Source organism: Moschus berezovskii, chromosome 9, assembly GCF_049115385.1.
Source record: "Moschus berezovskii isolate FMDL1 chromosome 9, NW_MosBer_1.0, whole genome shotgun sequence".
Taxonomy (NCBI): domain Eukaryota; kingdom Metazoa; phylum Chordata; class Mammalia; order Artiodactyla; family Moschidae; genus Moschus; species Moschus berezovskii.
Window position 1 is genome coordinate 69,830,080 of NC_142468.1, and position 16,685 is coordinate 69,846,764.

Here is a 16,685-nt window from a genome sequence, read left to right on the forward strand (position 1 = left end):
CGACTCTTTGTGACCCCATGAATCACAGCACACCAGGCCTCCCTGTCCATCACCAACTCCCGGAGTCCACTCAAACTCATGTCCATCGAGTCGGTGATGCCATCCAGCCATCTCATTCTCTGTCGTCCATGTTTCCTCCCGCCCCCAATCCCTCCCAGCATCAGAGTCTTTTCCAGTGAGTCAACTCGTTGCATGAGGTGGCCAAAGTATTGGAGTTTCAGCTTTAGCATCAGTCTAGTTCCCTCATTATATGATTTTCAGACCTAGAATAAGGTTTACCTCAAAATGACTGTCCCCTCACTTTCATAAAACTGCCAAACTTGGAGCTCTTTTCCATGTATGACAGAGCAAAAAATGTTCAAGACTACAGGTATGGCAAAAAGATAAACTTTCCCTGAGTGGGAAATGTTGCTGCCCAGTTTAAGGATCAGTTTTTGACCTGAATGAACCCAGAGTAAGATATTCATTAGGACTTCAGTTCAGTTGCTCAGTCATGTCTGACTCTTTGCAACCACATGGACTGTAGCATGCCACGCCTCCCTGTCCATCACCAACTCCTGGAGTTTACACAAACTCATGCCCATTGAGTTGGTGATGTCATCCAACCATCTCATCCTCTGTTGTCCCCTTCTCCTCCTGCCCCCAATCCCTCCCAGCATCAGAGTCTTTTCCAGTGAGTCAACTCTTCTCATGAGGTGACCAGAGTATTGGAGTTTTAGCTTCAACATCAGTCCTTCCAATGAACACCCAGGACTGATCTCCTTTAGGATGAACTGGTTGGATCTCCTTGCAGTCCAAGGGACTCTTAAGAGTCTTTTCCAACACCACAGTTCAAAAGCATCAATTCTTTTTCACTAAGCTTTCTTTATAGTCCAATTCTCACATCCATACACGAGTACTGGAAAAACAATAGCCTTGACTAGACGGACCTTTGTTGTCAAAGTAATGTCTCTGCTTTTTAATATGCTGTTTAGGTTGGTCATAACTTTTCTTCCAAGGAGTAAGTATCTTTTAATTTCATGGCTGCAATCACCAGCTGCAGTGATTTTAGAGACCCCCGAAACAAAATCTGTCACTGTTCCCACTGTTTCCTCATCTATTTGCCATGAAGTGATGGGACCGGATGCCATGATCTTAGTTTTCTGAATGTTGAGTTTTAAGCCGACTCTTTCACTCTCCTCTTTCACTTTCATCAAGAGACTCTTTAGTTCTTCTTCACTTTCTGCCATAAGGGTGATGTCATTTGCATATCTGAGGTTATTGATATTTCTCCCGGCAATCTTGATTCCAGCTTGTGCTTCATCCAGCTCAGCGTTTCTCATGATGTACTCTGTATATGAGTTAAATAAGCAGGGTGACAATATAAAGCCTTGACGTACTCCTTTTCCTATTTGGAACAAGTCTGTTGTTCCATGTCCAATTCTAACTGTTGCTTCCTGACCTGCATGCAGATTTCTCAAGAGGCAGGTCAGGTGGTCTGGTATTCCCATCTCTTTCAGAATGTTGCACAGTTTATTGTGATCCACACAGTCAAAGGCTTTGGCATAGTCAGTAAAGCAGAAGTAGGTGTTTTCCTGGAACTCTCTTGCTTTCTCCATGATCCAGTGGATGTTGGCAATTTGATCTCTTGTTTCTCTGCCTTTTCTAAAACCAGCTTGAACATCTGGAAGTTCATGGTTCACATATTGTTGAAGCCTTTAATGGCTTGTAAAAGAGTCCTCAGGGTTTCTTCTAGGATGTTTGTTCTCTTTGCAAGAACTAATGAGCTAATTTCTATCAGATAAAGATTTATTTGTTTCAACTTGTCCTTGTATGCCTGGCTCCCAACGTCAGTCACAGGAATCCATCCTTGAGGTGAAGCACTCCTATTTTACCAATTCTCATGCTTAGCTTTTTCTCTTTTATGATGTGATATCATCTTTCTTCTAAATAGGTAATTTTTCTAAAGTTCTATCTTTTAATATCAAATTTAATATTTCAGTAAGTTCCCATCAACAATGTTTGAACTTTTGGCCTTGTGCTCATGATCTGCAAATCTGAGCCTAAACTTCTGGTCATTCTTCCTCATACTATCCCTCATGTTCTCTGTTTTCCAATTATTTACTCTTCCCAATAGATGCCCCATATTTTCTTTTCTTTGTGCCTATGTTTATGCTGCTATCACTATTTGGAGGATTTGGAGAAAGTTTATTAATGTCTATGGGGAGGAGTGGAGTAAGGAGTTAATGGAGGGAGAATAAAAGATTGTCCGCCTGTTGGAAGAGAAGTTGTGCAAAATCCTGAGCCCTTCTTCAGTGCTTATGCCCTGGCCTGATACCATTATTCTTTCCATACAGGAAGCCTCTTGTCCTGTAAATTCACCTCATGAGTGAACAGAGACTCATTTTTAATGTTTTTCCCTTGGTTTGGGGAAAAGTGAGTGGCATGGAGATGACACAGATCATGTACTGGCACAGGCCTGTTAAAGCCATCTGCTTCTCTTTGGATAGTCATTCAAACCTCTTAGGCATTTGCCATTCCACCCTCCATCCCTAAAGTCAGAAGCCAGGGCATAGGCCCCAAGGAATAGGAGCACAGGAATTTGCCCCATGTTTATAATCTTATAATCTTCTTGGGTGGGAGGAGAGAATGGGAGGCCCTTGGGGTCATTCCTGCATATAACTGTGTGTTCAGGGTCTAGAGATTTTTATAAAGATGTAAAAAGAAAGTGTGATGTATAGGCAATATTCACAAGCCCTATTTTTTCCCTATGGCTGCTGATTTACTTATTTCCTACATTTTTTTTTTTTTTTCCTTCTTCTTCATATTGTAGGATGGGTTCTTGGCTGTAGTTCAAGCACATTGCAGAGGAATGGTGGAGAGGGATTGTGGTTAGCTAGGTTTTACTGAAAGACAACAAAGAAATCAAATCCCTAACTTGGCACTGGCCCAGACCCCTTCCATCGGATACTGGTTTCCTAGTAGCACAAAAGACCCATGCACAGGGGCTTGAAAATGTGGTCAAACCTATTTACTTTTCAGCAGAGAAGGAAATTGGAAACAGAAGTCTGGCTTGCCATTGAGAGGCAATTTTGAGTTAATTAATCAAGTGAGGGAATCCACTGGCCAGAAAATGGCAGCAATGGAGCCAATTTTGCATGGGGCTAACACACAGGGCCTCAGGAAAGCTTAGTAATTTGACTTTTGTGGGGTCCCAGAGGGAGCTGTTTACCATCTCAGCATACCTGGTTGAAAGGCTGTAGAATGAGGATTTTTTTTTTAAACTTGTTTTTATCCTGTGCTATCACTAGTGGTTAAAAAATATGCAAAGGTAGCTGTATAGTGACAGCGGTACTAGGATAGAAATACATGTGTATTAATGATAACGACAACAATTAGGACAGCAATTAGGATGATAATGACATGTTAGGAAAACATTGTAAAGCCTGAGAATGTGAAATAAGGTGCTAAGGTTTTATTATAATGAGAAATGATAATCGTAAACTAATCTTTCTACCAGTCGGCATGTTCTTTAAAGGCAGAGGGCATGCTTTACTCAAGTTTGAGGGCATGCTGAGAGCATCAATAAATGAATGAAAGGCTCTTCTAATACATCTTCTTGCCCTTTGTTATGCTCTGAATTTGTCCCCCCAATACTGATTCCTAAAATGAAAGTGTTGGGAGGTGGGAACTTAAGAGGTATTTAGATCATGAGGGTGAGCCCATTATAAAGGACTCCAGAGGTTCAGCTTATCTCTCTACCTGTGAGGACACAATGAAAAGTTACCACTGATGAACTAGGAGGTGGGTGCTCACTAGACACTGAACTGGTTGTCACCTTGATCTTGGCCTTCCCAGACTCTAGGACTGTGAGGAGTAAATTTCTGTGTTTTAAACCCCCTAGCCTATGTATTTTGGAGAAGGTAATGGCAAGCCACTCCAGTACTCTTGCCTGGAAAATCCCATGGATGGAGGAGCCTGGTAGGCTACATTCCGTGGGGTCGCTAAGGGTCGGACACGACTTCACTTTCACTTTCACTTTTCACTTTCCACTTTCACACATTGGAGAAGGAAATGGCAACCCACTCCAGTGTTCTTGCCTGGAGAATCCCAGGGACGGGGGAGCCTGGTGGGCTTCCATCTATGGAGTCACACAGAGTTGGACACGACTGAAGTGACTTAGCAGCAGCAGCAGTAGCAGCAGTAGTAGCAGCAGCCTATGTATTTTGTTATAGCAGCTTGAATGGACTAAGTCATCCTTGAGCTGTCCTTTAACAGATGTGTGCCTGATAATATTCTTAAATATTACTCATCTTTTAAAGGTCTTTGTGAGAGAATATTCCATAACCAACTCAGTAATTTGTATTCCCAACTATTTTATTTTTAAAGCTTTTTTCTCATTCTAACCTAGATCTTATCTGCTATTTTTAAAAACCTTTGTTTTGTGCTGTCCTTCATGAAGCTGGAACATGTCACCTTCTGTCACATAGAATGCTCTCCTTAAAAAGTGAATGGCCCTACTGAGCCAGTACTGTCCTCAGGCAGGGAGATGACTAGACCACCATCCATAAAATAGTCAAGCGTGCCAACATGAATATCATGTATGCAGCGGGTGGTAGAGAAGCAGCAATAAAAGCCATTCAAGTGACTATGTACATGGATCTTTCCTTGGACCAGAGTGCTATTTCTACTGTTGTTGATGCTTTACCTCTAAATATGTATGTTTTATTCTTGCAACTTTTTAATTTGAAAATTTTCACACTTAAAGACCAAGACCAAGAAAGGCATGCATGCATGCCTAGTTGCTTAGTCGTGTCCAACTCTTTGTGACCCCGTGGACTGTAGCCTGCCGGGTTCCTTTGATCCTGGGATTTCACAGGCAAGAATACTAGGAAATTTCTTTCTCCAGGGGATCTTCCTGACCCAGGGATTGAATCCTGTGTCTCCTATATTGCAAGTGGATTCTTTACCTGCTGAGCCATTGGGGAAGACACAGGCTAAACGTAAAGAGGGTTCCTATATTTTCTTTCTTTACATGAGTTCAGTTTGATTTTGTTTTCTTCCTCCCTCACCTCTCTTTTTCTTTTTCAATTTTTTTCATTACTTATTCTTTCAGGAGACATTTTAAACAATTATTGAAGTCATTTACTCCATGAAAATTTAATACCACAGCTAAACAAACTGTGCACCTGTTTGTACCGTTGTAATATCTAAGAACTTTCTGGCCCCACCCAGTGCTTACCTCTTGTTTTTCTGTACTGTTGGCAAATAAGTTGGACACATTGCACACTTACCCCTAAATATTTCAATACTTTTTTTCCTAAGAAGGGCTTCCTTTTACATAATCAAAATATAAATATCAAGATCTGAATTTATCATGGACACAATATTATAATCTAAAATCTGCAGCCCATATTCAGGTTTGTCAATCATTTTTTTTTTCCTGCCAGGTGTATGTATGGTGATTTATGTTTCACTGTATTAGAAGCAATGTATTATGGTGATTTATATTTCAGTGTATTAGAAGCAATGTATTATTGAAACAATGTTTCAGTGTGTTATTATTCCAATGATCTTCTTTGTAGCTTTTTTTTCCCCAGCCTGGCCAGTGTTCAAACCAGGAGTCCACGTGGCATTTGATTGTTATGTCCCTTTAGTCACTCTGACTCTGGAACATTTCCTCAGCCATTTTTGACCTTGACATTTAAAACAGTACAGACTATTTTGTAGAATGCCATTCAATTTGGGTTTTCTGATGTTTTGTCCAGATTAGTTCAGACCGCCATCCATAAAATAGTCACAAGTTTTACACTTTTGACCAAAATGCCAGAAAAGTGATGTTATGTCTTCCTCAGTAGAACCATAAGGAGACACATGATGTCAGCGACTCCTAGCACTTGGTGTTTCAGGGAATGCCTGCCAGTTTCTCCACTGTAAAGCTACTATTTTCCTCTTGTATTCAATCCTAAATAATTAATGGGGAAATACTTTGATACTATGTAAATACTTTGTTTCTCATAAGACTTTCACCGGATAGACTGAACTGAACTGAACTGAATTGAACTGAATGCTATTTTAACCATGCCATCTCTTCTATAGTTTTTACTTGGAATTCTACTGTCAAGAGTTACTTTCTCTTCATCTTTGTTTATCCATTTTATTTATTTATATTAGCATAGACTTATAGGTTCTAATTTTATTCACTAAGTCCATTTCTATCCTTGCTTATTTCAGTGCTCAAACTGTGCCAACTTTGGCCTGTGGGAACCAGTTCAAGCTGGCTCCTGTGGTCTCTGACTCTTGATTTTGAATAGTAGCCATTCTTTTCAGTACTTGAGATAGCTCTTCCACATCTTTCCCCCTTTGTGGAATTTTCCCACAGTGGTAGACTAACAGAAAGGGGACACTGAGTCTGTAACTGGACTTCCCTGATAGCTCAGTTGGTGAAGAATCTGCTTGCAATGCAGGAGACCCCAGTTCAATTCCTGGGTCAGGAAGATCTGCTGGAGAAGGGGTAGGCTACCTACTCCAGTATCCTTGGGCTTCCCTTGTGGCTCAGCAGGTAAAGAATCCACCCACAATTCAGGAGACCTGAGTACGATCCCTGGGTCGGGAAGATCCCCTGGAGGAGGGAAAGGCTACCCACTCTAGGATTCTGGCCTGGAGAATTCCATGGTAGGTCAGGTTCTGTCATTGACACATAGGTGGCCTTCAGTTTTTGAGCCTCAGTTTACTCATTTGCAAAATGCAGCTAATGATAGTGTCCTGGGTGGTTGGGTGGTATCAAATAAAATATTGAATAAGAAACGCCAGAGAAGCTTCAAAACTTCAATTTTATGTGAGATTTATAATTGTTCTTGTTATGCTTTTCTGATGAACATTATATAAACCTTATGTTAGCAATAAAACACTTTGCATGATATTCTAGGCAGTGGCCCAGAAACAGGCATACTTTTGATAGATACTGAGAGTCTGGATATTATAATGAAGTCTTTCAGATCAGTTCCATATTTGAGAGGACTTCATATGCACTATTTTCATTCCTTTGATGAAATTTCACATCTTGAGGCATGGAATAGACTTTGTAGACTATTACTCTCTTAATAGATCCCTGCCTTTCATTTAAGCATTGGCTCTGCCTGGTGTACAGTTCACTAGAAAGGCATCCACACACACACACACACAAACACAGTACATTAGTCTTGTTTATCCTGTCCTGTCTGGAAGCCCAAGAGATTGCAGTGCGTGTGGGGCTGCTTGGAGTAGCCTCATCTCCTGAGAGAAGAACCATTTTTGTTGCTTTTCTGTTTGTTTGTTTGCTTGTTTTCAGTGTGGCCCTTATCTTGTAGTCTCAGAAAACCCTTGGGAAATTTGCTACACTGGGGAAGAGGCCTTTGTGTCTTAGAAGTTAAGCTTTTCCTTGAAGAATTTTGGACTAACTTACTATCCAGTGAATAAAACTGTCTATTACTTGGGTGCAAACATATACACCATTATGAGGAAAGGGGGATTAGATTTGATAAGTGTGCATCACAACCAGAAACTTTTCTCTACTTGGGGAGTCCTAGTAGGACTGAGAGTTTGTTCCACATCACCTGAGTTGTACTTTGAGTTCTGGCAAAAACCTAAGAACCCAAGGGCGAGTGCTCCTCGGTATCTCCAGGGCTTATTGGCTGTCAGATTAGTCTCTTGCCAGATCTCTAGCTTCTGGGCTCAAGTTGGAGAGGTCTGAGCAAAATTTAGGTCAGGTCCTTCACTTTCACAATTTGCCTAAGCCTAGTAATTATTTTTGCAACTACTTTGAAAGTGTATGTGTTAGAGAAGTTTAAATTAGGAAAAGCCTAAACATTTCCAACCTGGAAAAGATTCCTAATTTTCAACCTACCTACCTACAAATTCCATGCACTAATTAATCTGTTAGAGGGTCAGTGATAATCAGGCCAGGTCTGTGGTGAAGTTTCTACATTTAATAACCATATTGACTGATCATGAACTGTGTATGTAGTGCTTGTGAGGGATACACCAATAGATGTCAGATGTAGTCCAATCCCCGAGGGAGCTTTGTGTTTAATCTCTTACTCTTCCACATAATCACTTTGATTAGGCTTGAGCAAGACAATTCTAATCTTTGGACCTTTTGAATCTATTGGTCAAGTCCCTGAGGATGGGAAATTTTCTGCTACCATCTTTGCATGCTTTAAGAAAATATTTCTTTTTATTTATTTATTTTAACTAGAAGAAAACTACTTTACAATATTGTGATGGTTTTAGCCATACACCAGTATGAATGGCCATAGGTATACATGTGTCCCCTCTATCCTGAACTGCCCTCCCACCTCCCTCTGCATCTATCCTTCCAGGTTGTCACAGAGCATGGCTTTGGGTGCCCTGCTTCATACATCAAACTTGTACCACTTATACATTTTACATATGGTAATACATATGTTTCATTGCTTTTCTCTCAAATTGTCCCACTGAGTCCAAAAGTCTGTTCTTTACCTCTGTGGCTCCTTTGCTGCCCAGTACATAGGATCATTGGTACCATCTTTCTATATTCCATATATATGCATGAATATACAGTATTAGTCTTTCTCTTTCTGACTAATTTCACCATGTATGATAGGCTCTAGGTTCATCCGCCTCAATAGGACTGACTCAAATGTGTTCCCTTTTGTAGCTGAGTCATATTCTACTGTGTATATGTACCACAACTTCATTATCCATTCATCTTCTGATGTACATCCAGGTTGCTTCTGTGTCCTACTTATTGTAAAGAGTGTTACAATGAACACTGGGGTACATGTATCTTTTTCAGTCTGCCCAGTAGTGGGAGTGCTAGGGCATAAGGTAGTTTTACTTCTAAGAAAACATTTCTGTTCCCTTCTTTTCTCCATGTACTTACTGTCATTCAGGACAGGGAATGTATGAGAAACGATCACTAGCAAATTAGAGAAAATGTAATCTTGAACTTCCAAATCAGTTTCTTTCTCCATTACCCAGAAGTGCACTGACTGTGATAGGTTGAAAAACAATAGCCACACATTTTGCAGCTCCTCCCACCGTAGCTGAGTCTATTTCCCCACCCTTGGAATTTAGGTTGGATTTGTTTTGCAGAGTAGGACTCTTAGCAACTTGATACAAAGAGAGATTTATGATGAGCTTGTGCACTGGACCTTACTCTCTTGCTGCCTTTGGAACCCTGTAGCTGCCACCTACAGGGTGGTGGGGCTAGTCTGCTGAACAGGAGAGATGTGTGGCCTAGCAGTCCTCATCATCCCAACCAGCAAAGTCCCAGAAGCAGAGACAACTTAGCAGACTAGTGAAAGTGTTAGTTACTCAGTCGTATCCGATTCTTTGTGACCCCATGGACTGTAGCCCACCAGGCTCCTGTGTCCATGGAATTCTCCAGGCAAGAACACTGGACTGGGTTGTCATTTCCTACTCCAGGGGAACTTCCCAACTCAAGGATCGAACCTGCATCTCCATGTCTGGTTGCAAAGGCATGAGTTATCCATACTGAGACTGGCTGAAGAACTGCTCGGTTGATCCCAGCCAGAAGTGCCAACTCTTAAGAGTGGTAGCTTCTTAGGTGGTGCTAGTGGTAAAGAATCCACCTGCCAATGCAGAAGACAGAAGACATGCGGGTTTGATCCCTGGTTTGGGAAGATCCGACTGCAGTATTCTTCCCTGAGAAATCCCATGGATGGAGGAGCCTGGCAGGCTACAGTTCATGGGGTCGCATAGAGTTGGACATGACTGAAGTGACTTAGCACGCAGGCAGAGAGTGGTGTGCTATTTAAACAATTGTTGCTTTAAGCCACAATTGTCTTAAACTTTTTATTTTGACTTGAAAAAACTGAAGAGTCTGGTATATTCTTCACCCAACTTTCCATAATGATGGCATCTTTTATAGTTGTAGTATAATATCAAAAGCAGGAAATCCACCTAAGTACAGTGCTGTGAAGTAGAGTAAGCTTAGTTTTCACCATGTGTTTAAAATATCAGCATTCATTTCTGTGTGTGTGTGTAATTCAGTGCAGTTTTCTTCCACATATAGATTTGTATAACTGTCAGCATCTCCACAAAAGCTCTTTTTCCTGCTTTCTCTTTGTACTGGTATATACCCCCACCACACTCCTACCTGTGTCCCTGGGCAACCACTCATGTGTTTATCATTTCTATTGTTCTGTTATTTCAAGCATGTTATATAAATTGAATCATATAGTATGTGTACCCTTTTGAGGTCCATCCAAGTTATTGTATGAATCAGAAGTTCATTCTTTTTTAACTGATGAGTGGTAGTTCATTGTATGAATGTACCAAGTTTCTTCTAGGAACTTGTTCTTTGATAGATCTATGGTTTACAAATATGTTCTTCCAGTCTTGAGCTTATCTTTCCATTCACTTAACAGGATCTTTTGTGGTACAACTGTTTTTAAAGTTGATAGCATCCAATTCATTAATTTTTCTTATATGTATTGTGCTTTTAGTATCATATCTAAGAACTTCTCACCTAGCCCAAGGTCCTGAAGACTTCATTGTTTTCCTCAAAAGCTCTTATAGTTTTACATTTTACACTTAAGTCTAGGATCCATTTGAATTAAGTTTTAAATGTGGTGTGAGTTTTAGGTTGATGTTCATTCTTAGTTTACATTTGTCTCAACACAGTTTATTGGGAAAACAATATGGCATCCATTGAACTGCTTTTACACAATTGTAAAAAGAATCCAAATTATTATAAATGAAATTATTCAAATTTCTTGGTTCTCTATATTGTTCTATTGATCTGTCTGCTAATTTACCAATACCACACAGTTATTATGTGACTGTTATTATTGTTAAGATGACTATGTGCTAAGTCACTTCAGTCATGTCCAACTATTTGCAACTCTACAGACTGTAGTCCACCAGGCTCCTCTGTCCACAGAATTCTCCAGGCAAGAATATTGCAGTGGGTTGCGACGCCCTCCTCCAGGCGATCTTCCCGACTCAGGAATGGGACCCAAGTCTCCTACATTGGCAAGCGGGTTCTTTACCACTAGCACCACCTGGGAAGCTCACAATATGGTAAGTCAGATGGTAAAGAATCTGCTGCTCCTCTACCCATGGGATCACAAAGAGTCCTATACAACTGAGTAACTAACACTTTCATTTTCAATGATTTTTCTTACTCAATTCTTTTTTTTCCAAAATTGGTTTAGCCATTCTAGTTCCTTTTCCTTCCCATATAAATTTTGGAATGTGTTTTTCTTGCTTACATGGGATTTTGATAGGAATTGCTTTAAATCTAAGGAACAATTTGGGGAGAATTGACCTCTTTACTACACTGAGACTTCTAACCTGTGATCACAGTACAGTAGTCATTCTGTATCCATGGGGTTTGATTATAGGACTCCCACAGGTAGCAGAATCTGTAGATGCTCAAGTCCTTTATATAAAATGGTATAGTATTTGCATATGTCCTGTGCACATCATCCTGGTTATTTTAAATAAGTAATCTCTAGATTACTTACAGGGCTTCCCCAATAGCTCAGCAAATAAAGAATATGCCTACAATGCAGGAGACACAGGTTCAATTTTTGGGTCAGGGAGGATCCCTTGGAGGAGGGCATGGCAACCCACTCCAGTATTCTTGCCTGGAGAATCCCATGGATAGAGGAGCCTGGAGGGCTACGGTCCAAAGTGTTGCAAAGAGTCAGACATGACAGTGACTAAGTCCACACACAGATTACTTACAATACCTAATACAAGATAGATGTTACTTAAATAGTATAAATACGATGAAAATAGTTTGTGTAAATAGTGGCAAATTCAATTTTTGCTCTTTTAATTTCCTGCCTTACTTTTTTTGAATATTTTCAATCTGCAGTTGGTTTAATCCATGGGTGTGGAACTGATGGAGGGGTAACTATATATATCTGTCTAGTTGTTTATAGTTTTGCTTTCAGCAGAATTTTATACATTTTAGTTTATGGAAACTGTACATGTTTTGTTAGATAAGCTACTAATTTTTACAATAGTTTTCATACAAAAATAGATGACTGACAGTAAAAGTAGGAAATTAGCATAGGCATATTGTGGCTTTGACAAGATAGATTGTTTAAGTCAAATATCTTTTAGCTCTGTGGGCCATTATACCACTCATATAAGTAATTAAAAAGTTAACACGTGATAAATTATGTTTTTCCTGATCATGTTGATATAGCTGATTTATCCCCTGCTTTCACCTTGTATCTATCTCATTTTTTAAAAAGAGAGGGGAAAAACAAGCAAAAAATGCTTAATTATTTTTAAAATACAATCAAACTCAAAAAAAGAGGCTAAGATCCAATGATCTGGAGCTAACAGAAACCTATATTGGGAAACAGAGGGTAAAGGTGATTGGTTCATAGGCAGCAGATTCTTTACACAAACAGTGGAGGCTGAGCTTCAAAGGCCATTTGGTGATGAAGGCATTGCTCATTCCACAAAAGGCAGAAAGAAACTTGAGTTGGGCTTCCCAGATGAAGCTGAGATCAGTGTTTATAGCATCTGGCAGTCAGTAGACATGAAAAAATTCCACTAACTACCCATCATTGAATCCTGCTTTCCTGTGGTTCTGGGATGGAGAAGAGACATCTGGGTTAGAATGGGAACCAGGCCCTGTTGCACATAGCCATGATGTTGATGTGACATTACTGGTGGTGGCTGGTAATGAGATACATTTCAACTTGGTGATGCATATCTGGAGTGCCAGGGTGATATTACCAACCATAAAACCACTTGACAGGGAGGGGAGTTAACCAGAAGCAAATCTCCCAAGCAAGATGAGTTTTCAGACAAAAATGACAAAATACACAAGGATGCTTTCTGTCATGATGCTAGTTAGCAGACTCAATAATCTACAGACGCTACACATAAGAAACCAGAAACCTATAAATTTGCCTATAGATTTTATGGTGAAGAACTAGAAATAATGGTGCAATATGAAAATATGTTAACAATCATCAAATAAGTCAGAGAGGGAGTGAGAATGAAGGATTATTAATCAAAAACAGTAAGGAATTTAAAAATTCATCTAGAAACCTTAGGAGTGGAAAGTGTATTCATTGAAATAAACATTGTGGCTGATAAGGTAAACTAGAGTCTAGTCACCTGGGTCAAGACCAGCGTTGAGACAAGGGAGGCAGCCAGGATGCATAATTTAAGGAGGCCAACACTGACAGGTGAAAGCCTTGAACTTGCAAGACTCTGCAAGTGAGTGCTTCTTTTAAAGGTGCACTGTGGGACCAAGGTTTCTTCACCCTTGTCCCATGTCTGGTAGATTTGGTTGAAGAGAAAGTTAAGAGTGAGATGGTAAAACTAAAGGAATGACCTGGAAGGCAGATGAAGAGGTTTAACATATGAAAAGAGAAATTGAGAGACATAGAGGAAAGCTCCAAAGGTGTCTTTAAGTGTTTCAGAACTAGAGAATAGAAAGATCAGCAAAGAAGAAATCCTACAAGAGATAACCCAAACTTTCCCCATAACTAAAGATATTAATCCTTCAATTGAAATAACTTTGTCTTTATAAATGAGACTTTAAACTATTTATTATTCATTGATGAAACTAAGAAGAGCCCAGACTTCTGACTGTCCCCTGATCCAGTTTAGTTGGACTGAGAAAATTCTATTTAATCTCGAGGTATTGCCCATTGAAGAGGATTGTGGATGGCTCTGAGGGATTATGCCCTGAGTTTCACTTGTCTGACTGGTAAACATTCCACAGATTCTAGTATTCAGTTGCTTCTGAGCAGCAGTGGCTCAGCAGTGAGTTGACTGTCTCATCACTCCTTGGGGAGATTCAAGTCTAGTTTGCAGCTAGTAGTTTGAAGTTAGGCTGAAGCATGTTTGGGAACCATTCCATCTATAGGTCTTTCTTACTTAGAATTGTATACAAATGTATTTAGCCCCGTGTCCCTCCTTGCTGTCATCTGCCTCCTATGACAAGGGAAATCTGTGTTTCTCATTAGACTACAACACTAAATAGCATAAATTGCTCAATAAGGAGAATAACACTCTAGTCCTTAAAACTCTATGCTTTTCTTTGCTTCTTATCTCATCTAAATATGTAACTAGAGGCAGGAAGTCTGACCATTTTGGTCCAATGCACAATTAAAGAGATGGGTCACTGATAACTTCTGTGCTCACATTAGCTCTCATGCAAATTTAGGACTAAATTACTTCCCTTGTTTAATGGGTTCGTTACCACTGCAGGGGTAGAATAAACAAAGGTTCAAGCCATGAACTACACTGGGGCAGGTAGAAATCCTTAGCATATAGGAGACAGGGAATTTTGAAAAAATGGTATGATTAACCTGGCCAAGGCTCTTTGTTTATTTCAAGGTAATTAAAATGTTCTGAGTTTGAAGGAGAAATAATGCTTTGGGACTTACTCATTTGGTATTTATTTTTAAATTAAGGGTTTGGCATCTCTTTCCAGGAGTAAGTAATTTCTTTTGTGGTGTCTGTATACAGATAACTGTAAAGTCGGACCTCGGTGGCCATTGTGGCCTCTTCTCCTTCCTCCCCTTCCTTTTTCCCGCTGGCAGAAAAAAACGCTGACTGTTGTGCTCTGTTCCCTCATTCCCTCCCCCACTGCTAGAGTGTCCTTGATACAGCGGTTCCTGGTAGAAATCAACCCTCTCCTAACCTCCGCCTCCTAACCTCCGCCTCCTAACCTCCTGTCCAGAAACAGCATTCTGCCCAGAAACAGCAAGAACTATTCCACTGCATCAGCATAACCTTGAGCAGACCGGGCAACCAACCCAATCTTGCCCCCTGGCTAACTGACCTATGAGGGACCACCACTCCAAATCTTGCCTTATTTGGGAAAAATTTCGCTGTTTTTTACTGTAAAGCTATATAAGCTGCCTCTTGCCTTTGTTCGGGCGTGGACTTCCTCGACCTCACTTGCTTGGGTCCGGGAACCCCGCCCAGGAGTGCTGAGCCATTAAAGCTTGTTATATCACCTATTTGGTGTCTGAGTTATTTTATCTAACATCATTGGGCCATTTTGACCTTACAATAACAACAATCAAAATAATCCAGAGTCTTCCATAGATATGTGCCTGAGAAGAACTGAAGACTGTCACTCTGTACCCTGGGGCTCAGCAGATGCTCAGTGAAACATCTTACATGGAAAACAGAGTCTAAATTAGGACACTGTAGGATTGGGTGTGTGCACATGTGTGTGTGTGTGTGTGTGTTTGCAGGAAAGACGGAGATACAGAGGGACAAAGTAACAGAGGCAAAGGGTAGGGAGACCAAAAGACCAAGAGAAAGAGACAAAAGCAGATAATTCATGAGAATTCACTTAAAAATCAGGAAGCTGAACTAGGTGAGAGAAAAATTGCCTGGTGATCATTAAAGTTCAAATATAAGACATAAAATAAAGATTGTTTGCCAGGTACCAAACATAGTGTATGTGTATGTTAGTCGCTCAGTTGTGTCTGACTATAATCCCATGGATGTTAGCCAGCCAGGCTCCTCTGTCCATGGGATTCTCCAAGCAAGAATACTGGAGTGGGTTGCCATTCCCTTCTCCAGGGACTCTTCCTGACCCAGGGATCAAACCCAGGTTTCCTTCATTGCAGGCAGATTCTTTACTGTCTGAGCCACCAGGGAAGCCCACTGAACAGTAGCCTACCCAGGCTCCTCTGTCCATGGGATTTTCCAGGCAAGAGTACTGGAGTGGGGTTGCCATTTCCTTCTCCAGAATATAGTACAGAGTTTGTAAAAAGTATACAAATGCATGTCTCCTTTCTAAGTAGCAAGAGTGGGAAATGGAGAGAAGTAAGTTTGGTTGTGGTCATGTAATATGATTATACAGGATTAAAGGACAGCACATTGCAAGGTCAACCAAGATCAACTAATTTTTCCCCATTATATCCCAAGACCTTTCTTTGGCTGCCTAGGATGCTTGCCATTCTGGGTTGCAGCAGGAATCACCAGCGGAGCCTCACACAAACTTAAAGATAAACATCTATCTAAAAGTTCATCTTCCCAATTCACGCCATCTCTAATAGAAATAGATTGTGGGCCAACTAAAGAGTATACTCATTTTGGACTCAGTTAATAGGATAATATTTATATTAGGATCAAGTTTTATATCTCACAAATCGCTTTCAGTTATAGCATCTAGTTACATCTTTGGCATGTCTGTGTGTTTGGCATGTTTGACAAGCAAGGAGACTGAAACACAGACATATTGAAGTATTTGCCCAAGGTCACAGAGCTAGGAAATGGCCAAGCAGGGCTTGAAGTTCAAGATTCCTCCACTGTGCCATGTGTCTGATTGCCTGACATATGAAAAGCTATTTATGATTCTGCATTGTGTTTAATTTCTGATTACAACCGGGTTAAGAAAGCTGTGCCAGAGACCAGGTTTATAGAAAATTACCATATCCACACTCTGTTGGAAAGTAATTGTTCAGTTGTGTCTGACCCTTTGCGACCCCATGGACTGTACCCCGCCAGGCTTCTCTGTCCAAGGAATTCTCCAGCTAAGAATACTGGAGTGTGTTGCCAGTCCCTTCATTTTCCCCACCCAGGGATCGAACCCAGATTTCCTATATTGCAGGTAGATTCTTTACCATCTGAGCCGTCGGGGAAGCCCACTCATAGCAACACATAGTAAGTGGTTTTCTGTGTTCTTTTTCCCAGTCACAACTTATTCAGAGGGCCAA

The 16,685-nt window shown here is 40.5% G+C and overlaps 1 long non-coding RNA gene across 1 annotated transcript in view; it reads left to right on the top strand.

Moving 5' to 3' along the window:
- Positions 1-14,908, top strand: part of LOC148776481 (uncharacterized) — an 86,114-nt gene extending 71,206 nt beyond the window's left edge. Inside the window, exons 3-4 of the long non-coding RNA XR_016038356.1 lie at positions 10,876-11,046; positions 14,690-14,908. This is a non-coding gene — a long non-coding RNA (uncharacterized LOC148776481). The remainder of the gene's footprint in view (positions 1-10,875; positions 11,047-14,689) is intronic.
- The last annotated feature ends 1,777 nt before the right edge of the window (positions 14,909-16,685 follow it).